The sequence below is a fragment of the Cnephaeus nilssonii genome, assembly GCF_951640355.1.
Source record: "Cnephaeus nilssonii genome assembly, chromosome: 14".
In the NCBI taxonomy this organism is placed as follows: domain Eukaryota; kingdom Metazoa; phylum Chordata; class Mammalia; order Chiroptera; family Vespertilionidae; genus Cnephaeus; species Cnephaeus nilssonii.
In genome coordinates, this window is record NC_137085.1 from 1,825,723 (window position 1) to 1,835,935 (window position 10,213).

At 67.4% G+C, this 10,213-nt stretch overlaps 1 protein-coding gene across 1 annotated transcript in view; it reads right to left on the reverse strand.

Annotated features, from left to right (window-relative positions):
* RXRA (retinoid X receptor alpha) overlaps positions 1 to 10,213 on the reverse strand; it is an 80,143-nt gene that overhangs the window by 67,858 nt on the left and 2,072 nt on the right. The gene's annotated exons all lie outside the window — the stretch shown is intronic.

Here is a 10,213-nt window from a genome sequence, read left to right on the forward strand (position 1 = left end):
GGCCCTGGGGCCCCTCCCGCCGCCCTCCGGCCCCCACTTCGCACACAGCAGAGCCTCCTCCCCAGCCCAGGCCACGCCACCCTCCCAGCCCAGGACGCTCCGGCTGCTGACCACCTGCGCCCCCCGCACCCCCAGCCAGAGGGCTAGGCCGTCTCCTCACTCTCCTTCCCTCCTGGCTCCGCCCCCGCTGCACAGGCAGCCTCACGGAGCTCTGCCCAGAGCCTCCCACACCACACGCAGCTCCCGGGAGAACTCCTATGCATCCTTCATGACCCAATCCAGAGGACCCAACCACCGAACACAGGGCAAGCTGAAGTCACCCCTTCACCACACCCCTCACACCGTCTCCTCCCAGACACGCGTGGAGGCAGGGGCAGAAATGACATCACACTAGTCACGCTCAGCTGCACACTCGCTGAGCGGCCTGCCCGGACGTGACCAGCCCACTTTACAGACAAGAAAGCTGAGGCCCAGCAGAGTTTTAAGTCTGACCCAAGGCGACACACTGTCTTGACCCCAAGCACCGCTCACCCCTTGGGAGGCTGGGCCTCACTCAGCTCTGCCTCCCCAGCGGCCAGCAGGAGCCAGGCATCTGTGGACAGACAGCTCGTCAGAGGGACGGATGGACGGATGGACGGACGAACGGACGGATGGATGGACGGACGGGCGGGCAGATGGATGAATGGATGGACGGATGGACAGACGGTAGATGGACGGATGGATAGAAGGATGGATGGATGGATGGATGGATGGACGGATGGACGAATGGATGGATGGATGGACAGATGGATGGATGGATGGATGGATGGATGGATGGATGGACGGACGGACGGACAGACGGTAGATGGACGGATGGATGGAAGGATGGATGGAAGGATGGATGGACGGATGGACGAATGGATGGATGGATGGATGGATGGATGGACGGATGGACAGACGGTAGATGGACGGATGGATGGAAGGATGGATGGACAGATGGACGAATGGATGGATGGATGGACGGACGGACGGACAGACGGACGGACAAATGAATGGATGATGGACAGCGAGCAGACAGGAGGTGTGCTCTGAAATTTCGGCCAAGCCTTGATTCCCCACCCACCACCCAACAGCGTGCGCCTGGCAGCAGAGGAAGGAAACGAGGTCATTTGGAAGGAAACAGTCACTATGGCTGAGGGCACTGAGTCCCAGCCAGGGTCTGCCCAGCGGCGGGTGGCAGGTGCGCCTAAAGCAAGCAGGGCCGAGGGTGGGGGCTCACCGTGGACAGGAGCACACACAATCACAGCCCGACTGCAGGCTCCCTGAGGGCTCCCAGGACCCCCAGCATCGAGCACTGGCCCGGGGTCCCCTAGGGCAGGCCCCAGCCCAGCGTCCCAGAAATCGGCACCAGCTAGGCACGCAGCAGGACCCCCAGCAAGGGATGGGCTCACCCCCACGACACTTCTGAGACGGAGGCTGCAGGGGGAATCTGCAGGGAACGTGAATTCATTCAACAAACATTTCACGGGGCTGGTGCAGCGCCTGGCACTGTGGGTTTGGCCAACGAGGCCTCGGAGCCAACCCCATCGATGAGCAGGGGCTGAGGTCCCGGGCCCCTCGCCCATGAGCAACGCCCCCAGGGTCCTCCCCCAGCAGCAAGGCCTCCCCACCTCGACCTCGACCCAGCATCCTTCCTTCCGTTTTACACACGAGGAAGCCCAGCTAATGGTGAGGAAGTCACCAAGTTCACCAGGCAAACCGAGGGGGACAGGCAGGCCCTGAGCGTGCGCCCCTCGCCCAGCACCTGGGGGCTCGGCCTCTTGTGGGGGAGGTGTGTGGAGCCCCGGCCTCAGAGGGGGGAGGTCCCTGGGGTCCCAGCCTCAGAGGGGGGAGGTCTCTGGGGCTCCAGTCTCAGAGGGGGGAGGTCTCTGGGGTCCCGGCCTCAGAGGGGGGGGGGTCTCTGGGGTCCCAGCCTCAGAGGGGGGAGGTCTCTGGGGTCCCGGTCTCAGAGGGGGGAGGTCCCTGTGGCCCCAGCCTCAGAGGGGGGAGGTCCCTGGGGCCCCGGCCTCAGGGGAAGGTGGGCTGCTGCCCTGCCCTGTGCCAGGGAGAGGAAGCGGAAGAGGGAAGGCCCTGCTCCCCCCGCCCCTCCCCCCAGCTGGCCCAGGAAGGCCACGGCCCGTGCTGCCCTGCCTCCAGCGTGGCCCCTCACCGCGGCTGAGCCCAGACTGGCCAGGCACCCAGTGCCTAACGCCCCACCTCCCAGGCCTTCGACCTTGATCCTGGGCAGAAAGTCCAGGAGCCGGCGGGGCGGGGCGCTGCACACCTCCCTGGACTCTGCCCCCCATCAGAGCTGTTTTCCTGGATGCCGGCGGAGAGGGGAGCGGCCCCCGGACAGACCAGCGCACACGGGACACTCCTGGGCAAGTGACGCCTGCAGCTGCCCACGGAGCGGGCAGGGGGCACCGCGGGGTGTGCGGACAGACGGGAGGAGGGCCCTGACAATGGCACTCACCCCAGGCGCCGGGGATCCGAGCCGGGTCACATCGCGCGGGGGGCCAGCGGGGGTCAGGCTCCAGGCCAGGACGTTCCCGGGCCCAGGAAGCAGGGGACCGACTCAGGGGGCTCCAGGTCCCGCCAGGCCCACTCCCAGCCCCACCTCCTCCCACGGTTAATGATTCCCGGACCAGCTGACCACACCCCCACGCTCACATGGCTGCTCACCAGCACAGGCCTGTGGCCCGGCCGGCAAGGGGCGGAGCCTGGCCCGGAGAGGGGATCCTCCTGAAATCCCCCAGGAGGGACCCCGACCCATGGCCACATGGGCATCCCCTCCCCACCCCCTCGGTGGGGCCGTAACTCCCTGGAAAGGGTCCACCCATTCTCTCTGCCTGATTCCCTTTCGACAGTCCACCCAGCAAACTCCTATTCATCCCTCAAAACCCATCTGCAACACCACCTCCTCCTTGAAGCCTCCCTGACTTCCCAGGCACTTTACAGGTGAGGCAACGGAGGCCCAGGCAGGTGAAATCCGCCGGCCCCCAACGCGGAGCCGGCAGCCACTCAGCACACAGGGCAGCCTGTTCCCACCGCGTTTCAAACACAGGAAAGCCAGGGAGGAGACTGCGTGGTGCTTGGTGTGGCACTGAGCGGAGGCCTGGCCTCCCCTTGGGGGCAGGGGGGCATGGAGAGTTCTAGCTTGTGAGGTCAGAGGCCAACATGAGGACCCAGTAAGTGAGGTTCGCTATTTCCCCATCACACGCTGCTCACCCCCCAAGGGTCTCCCCATAACCCTCTTAGTTCAAACCGGAATCAGGCCCAGCTGGCGTGACCAGCCAACTCAGAGCCCGGGGCTCCCTCGCCCCCCAGCCCAGGCCCTGCGCCCTCAACAGAGGTGGGAACAGAGCCATTTCCTGAGGAACTGGCCCCCAACTCTGCCATCCTGGCCAGCCACCAGTTCGTGGGAACACGGCCAGGGTACCGGGAGGGAAAGGCAGACGCTCTGGCAGCCAGAGGGCCTGGGGAAACTGAGGCCCAGAGAGGAGAAGGGACATGCCCGCAGCAAGCTGGTCGGAGGGCAGGCCTGGGCCACCCGCGCCAGCCCCAGGCGGCACCCCCGCTTGGGAGAGGGTGACTGTCTGCCCACGGGAACAGGGCGGGGCCCAGGGGCCCAGGGACCTCCCAGCTCAAAGGCACAAACCACTCCCAAAAGCAGCAGCGACAGCCTCCGAGGAGGGCACCCCAAAGCCACTCTGGAAACTGGGTCTCGGGGTCCATGGTAGGTGCCGACTGTCTCGAGAACACCCATCGCGGCTCGGCCCCGAGCCGGCACTGCAGGTCCCCCCCAGCAAGGGCCTCTGGCACACATCACTCAACTTCCTGTCTGAAGGCCTCGTCCCCGAAACGCCTGTGGCCTGTCGGAGAGCTGAGCACAGGCGGCTCAGCCGGGGCCAGGCCCCCTCCACCTGCCTGACAGCGCGGTCCACGCAGCCCCGCCGCTGAGGGGCCAGCAGCCGCAGGGCAGGGGCCAGGCCCCGGAAGGTGGCCTTGCTGGAGCGGGGCTGGACCCTCAGTCGTGGGGTCTCCGTTCCCGGGCGCCCCGGCCGGCCCTGCCCTCGGGACGCCTCGGAAACGAGAAGACGGGGAGGGCGGCTGGCACGTCCTGAGCCCACCCTAACCACACAGCCGCTCTCCCAGGCCGGCCCGCGCCCTCCGTGTGCCGTCAGCTCACCCCCGTGTGTCCCCACGAGCAGCACGCCCGGCCCACGCGGAAATGGCCAGGGGCCAGCAGGTCTGACGGCGCAGCGGCCCTGCCCAGGCCCACAGCGTGCCGGCACCCGGCCCTCCCCCCGCGCACGGACGATGGCGGCCAGCGCTGGCCCTGCCGGGAGAGCCAGGCTTCCGACGGGTCCCGCGCGCAGGCGAGAGGGGCGGGCGGCAGGGTCCCGGACGGAGACTCAGGGCCCGGCGGCCGTCCAGGGGAGCCCAGCGCAGCCACGGCGACCACCTGGGCCTGTCACCGCCTGACCCCTGCCTGGGGCCAGTGCGGACTCTTAAGCCAAATTGGTCAATTACAGACACTTAGATCCCTCCCCGGGGCGCCCAGCCTCCCCGTCTGGGCGGCAGGACCAGGAAGCCTGTTGAATCAGTAACCTCATTACAGCGGAGCCCACACGGGCGGCTTTGAACTCCGCGGGGTTGATCCACGCGCACCGGGGCTTACACACGGCCTGGCCCAGGCCCAACTCGCTCTCCCCCGCCCCTCGGCGCTGCCGGCGCCAGATCAGGACGCGGCCAGACACTCCCGAGGCCCGTCACCACCAGCCCCGGGCCCGGGCACCGTCAGGGAGACTGAGGCACGGCTGGAGACCACAGCTGATCAAGCGAGCCCAGAGGTGGGCAGGCCAAGGCCAGGCTCCGGGCGGCCAGGAGCGCGTGAGGGCCCCCCCATGCGTGCCTGGCCTCGGCTCACGAAGCTCGGGCCACCCGGCTCAGGAACTCCAGCCAAGGGCCAGCCGGGCTCTGAGGACACGCCACCCAGCGAGGCCTGAGTGGTTTGGTCCCCCAAGGGCCCCCAGGGTCCCATCCCCCCGCCCCAAGGTCAGTCCCCACCTGCCTGGCCCCGAGGACAGCCTGTCCTCCCAGCATGTGCAGGGCCTGGCCTACGTGTCCTTCCAGGCGCAGGCCCCTCACTGCCGCGCTAGTGCAGGGCCCCGGGACACCCCATCACCATGGGGCGCAGGGGCTGGGCGAGAGCCAGGGCTGGGGGTGGGGGTGCTCCCCGACTCCTGCTCAGGGAAGGCGGAGATCCCCAGCCCAGGGAGCCACGCGGAGTCTCCCAGCCCAGCAGAAGGGGGAACAGGCCACTCAGGGTACCTGCCATGTCAGGCTCCAAGCCTCCTGGGACCCTGCTCCTTCCAGCCCTGCCCGCCTCCAGCCCACCCTCTGCCCAGAGCTGGAGGCCTAATTCCAACCAGGAACACGGCTAAGCCCTCAGCACCGCGGCCCGGACCCCACACGCCTGCCCCGGCCCCAGGGCCCCGTCCGCTCCAGGTGTCTCTCGCGCCTCCTCTCACACGTCGTCACCTCTCCCGCCGCAGCCACCGCGGCCTCTGGCCTTTGTCTCCGCCGCCCCTGCCACGGGGAGCCCCCCACCCCACCTGTTACAACTCTGCCTCCCGAGCCCGAACCAGCACCAGCAGCACCAGAACCAGCACCAGAACCGCTCCAACGGGAAGCCTCCCCCACGCCTCCACCCGCACACTGTCCCGGGGACGCAGGAGCGGGCCAGCACCGGCAGGCGGGCCGGGGCGCCGTGTGGCGTGACCCAGCGGCAAACCTGGCTCCTGCTGAAGACGAAGCTGTCGAGACAGCTAGGATCTGCTACAAAGGCTGGGCGTGGGCATGTGTGGACATGTGTGCCCGTGTGTGTGTGCCCATACGTGCCTCTGTGTGTGTGTTCACATTTGTGGTCAGGTGTGCACGTGTGTAAGCATGTCTGTATGTTTTGTGTGTGTGCATGTACACACATCTGTATGTTCACATTTGTGATCCTGTGTGTACATGTGTGCCTGTGTACTCGTGTGTTTGTGATCATGTGTGAATGCATGTGTGTGCGCTGTGTGTGTGTTCACGCTGGTGTGTGGGTATTCGTGTGCACATGTGTGCACATGTGTTGGGCGGAGACCACAGTATAACCAAGGCCCCACCCTGCCTTAGGGACCCGTGTGACCATCCTTGGCCAACCCCCTCCACTACCAGGTCCCTCGGGAATTTGCTTCCAGACAGTTCCACCTGGGGGGGGAGTGAGGTGCTTCCCAGCCCGCGGCTCCCCAGCCCGTCAACAGCCCCCGCCTGCCCCACCCCAACGACCCCGGACGAGGTCTGAGGGTCTCAGGCCCCAGACGCTTTCACGGGGTGGAGCGGGCAGAACAGACAGTGAGCCTTCCCCCCTCAATGCTCCACAGAGCAAAGCAGACCCCAGGGACCCAGCCAGGGCCCGGGCCCATGGGCGGGAGCTTCGGGGGTGCTACTGAGGGTCGGCAGGCTGGGGAGCAGCGGGCACTCAGGGCCCCAGACGGGGAGCTCAATGTGCGAAGAAAGGCAGGGAGCCGCCCAGGGACCCGGCCCGGCCCCAGCGCAGAGGCCAGGACGGGCGCCGGAGGGCTCCGTTTCCCCACCTGCTCAGGGGCACAGCGCGGGAGCCTCCACGAGGTCCTGGAAATCCAGTCCCAGGCGCACGCAGGTGCCGGTGGGCGGGCCTCCGCGCCTCCACGGGGCAGCGCCGGCCCGGAACTGGGTGACAGGAACACGGGACCGGCAGGAGCCGGGGAGATCCGTCCACATCTCCACAGGGACTCAGGCCCGAGCAGCCACCTCGCACAGGGCACACAGACACGGACACACAGTCACAGGGACACAGAGTCACAGGACGTGGGGTCGTAGGAACCATAGACACAGGGTCATGGGGTCATAGGGACACAGAGTCACAGGATACCGGGTCAGGGACACACAGACACAGGACACGGGTCACAGGAACACACAGACACAGGGACCACACAGTCACAGGGACACACAGACACAGGGACATAGGGTCACAGGGACACACAGTCACAGGGACACACAGACACAGGACACACAGTCACAGGGACACACAGACACAGGGACATAGGGTCACAGGGACACACAGTCACAGGGACACACGGACACAGGGACATAGGGTCACAGGAACACACAGACACAGGGACACACAGACACAGGACACACAGTCACAGGGACACACAGACACAGGGACATAGGGTCACAGGAACACACAGACACAGGGACACACAGACACAGGACACACAGTCACAGGGACACACAGACACAGGGACATAGGGTCACAGGGACACACAGTCACAGGGACACACGGACACAGGGACATAGGGTCACAGGGACACACGGTCACAGGAACACACAGACACAGGACACACAGTCACAGGGACACACAGACACAGGGACATAGGGTCACAGGGACACACAGACACAGGGACATAGGGTCACAGGGACACACAGACACAGGACACGGGTCACAGGAACACACAGACACAGGACACACAGTCACAGGGACATAGGGTCACAGGGACACACAGACACAGGACACGGGTCACAGGAACACACAGACACAGGGACACACAGACACAGGGACATAGGGTCACAGGGACACACAGACACAGGGACACGGGTCTCAGGGGCACACAACAAACAGTGCCGGACGGAGCTGCGGCAGGGGGCTGAGCGGGAGAGTGTGAGCACGTGTGAGCCGCACACCCAGGCCCTGCACGCGTGTGCGCACCCCACGCTCCCTGCACGGCCGGGCCAGTGTCACGCAGCTGCTTTCTGCTCCATTTCACGCCGTTTGGCTGCTGAGCCAGACACCCGCTCTGTCACTCCAGGGCGCAATTTCCCGTCCGGGAGGCGCCGGGCACGCGGCTCAGAGCGGCGCACCAGGCTCGGGCGGGTGTGCCCGCGGGTCCCCGGTCCCACCTGCCTCCTGTGGGCCTCGGGGAGAGTCCGTGCCGGGGGACCCTGTCCCCGAAGCTGCCGCGCACACGCCAGGGCACCCGCCATCATCCCTGCTTCGGGGTTCTGTTTTGGCCCAACACTCAGACCCGGCCGCCCCGCCCCGCCCCGGCCCAGGCAGGAGCAGCGGGAGCCCGGCCCCTCGGTGAACCCGCGGCTGCCCGGGGCCCGGGAAGAGCCCAGACGTGCGGCCACTTTACAGATGGACAGGGCGGCCGGGCGGCGGACGGGCAGGCCACACACACAGCAGCAAGGACAGAGGGAAGTACCCTGGTGGCCTGGCCAGCACCAGGGCACAGCCCCCCAGGAAGGTACAGCTCCTGGGGTCCCCCCAAGGGATGGCCACATCCTTCCAGAGAGAGCGGGTGGGGGGAGCAAGTGACACAGGGGCCTGCACGGGAGGGGTAGGAGGAGGGGAGGGGAAAAGTTAGGGTTGAATGCTGGAAGCAGGGAAGGCGGGGGCGGGGGGTGCAGGGACGCCCTCTCTCCACCCCTCCCCAGCATCCCTGAAACTGACCCGCTTAACAAACATCGGGGCAAAGGTCTGGAAGGTGATCCCCAAACAGATGCCAGCCCCACAGTGCAGACAGCCAGGCTGCAGCACCCTGCCCATCCCTGGCCTCACCAGTGGCCAGTTCCCATGGAAATAGAACAGCTAATGGGCCACCTCGAGGCCTGGCCGGGGAGGCGGCTGTGAGCGCCACACGGGGAGCGCGGAGAAGGGAGGGCAGCGGAGAAGGGGAGGGCAGGTCCCGGCTGGCGGAGCCCTGGCCCGAGGCAGCGGGCGGGCTCTGCTCTGTCCTCCGAGCCGGGCCGCTGCACTGCCGCTGCGGGCGCCACAGGAAGGACCCCTCACCCTGGAGGACGGTCGCTGGCACTCGGGCCTCGGCCCTGCCGCACCCTCCGTGGAAAGGGCCCACACAGCCACGCACCTGAGACCCTGCAGGCAGCTCCCAGTGCTCTGGGCGGCATCCCCCCACCGCCACCCCCAGGCCCCCTTCTTTTAGCTCAAGTCCGTCCCACCGCACTCCCCCGGGGGCCCCTCCTGGTGCCGCAGCCCCAGGCCTGCACGCCCAGCCTGCCCACGGCAGGGGGCCGCCGCAGGGCACCAGCCTGTGCCCGCACAGTAATTCCACAACCACCCGCCCCCAGGCCTCCTTCCCCAGGAGAGGAAATGAAGACCACCAACCGAAACTGCCCCCCCCCCCCGAGCCAGAGGGGGTGGGGTGGGTGCCCGGGCGGAGCAGGCAGAGGGCTTCCTGGAGGAGGTGCCGCCTCCCACAGGCCCTGAAGGACAGGCGCAGCCGGAAGAGCTGGTGGAGCTGCCTCGCCCTGGCTCAGGGCGCCGGCCCATCCTGGGGGCCCCGGCTGGTCCCACCCACGTCCTGGCAGAGGGGGACGGGGCTGCACTCGGGGCCCAGGCCGACAGCCAGCCCCAGGGAAGGATGCAGGCCGGCAAGGCCACGGCCACAGTCCGGCCACATCTGAGAGCTGCTTCTCTCACCCCGACGCGTCCCCGTCAACACACAGAGCCCCCTCTGGAGTTCACCAAAACAAACGCCCCAGCAGTCGGCAGGGCCCGGGCGGGCGAGGCAGAGCTGCCTGGGCAGGCGGACTCCAGCCCGGCCTCCCGAGAGTCACGTGACCCTGTTATTTCGGGAGGCCCCGGAACGTGCTCTATTTTGGGTCCCGAAGGCTCTGATGTTACCAGAAGCCCCTCAACGGGGCTCCAAGCTCGCCCGGGTCCCCAAGAGCCCCCGAGAGGGTGGCCAGTGTGTCTGCCGCTCTGCTACAGCCACCCCCCCCCTCCCCGGGCAAGTGGGTCACTAGCCGCCAGAGGGTCTGGTGTGGTCCCGGATCCCACCCCTGTCCAGGCCGCCGTCCAGGCCCACGGTCCAGGCCGATGGCAGCACAGCCTCGCCGGCCGAAGGGTGCGGGCCCCTGGCCGGCCCGGGCAGCAGGGGCGCCTCGGGCGGGTCACTCGGCCTCCAGACCTGCACCTTGGGGCTCATGCCGCCCCTCGCCAGGTGGCTCAGCAGGCAGCAGCTGGGAGGCCCTGGGCGGGTGAGGGCAAGTGCCCACAGCACCCACCAAGCCCCAGGGCGCTGGGAGGAGGAAGCCTGGGGCCCGAGGCCCTGGAAGTGGCCACACAACTACGAGGGGGGCACGGGTCAGG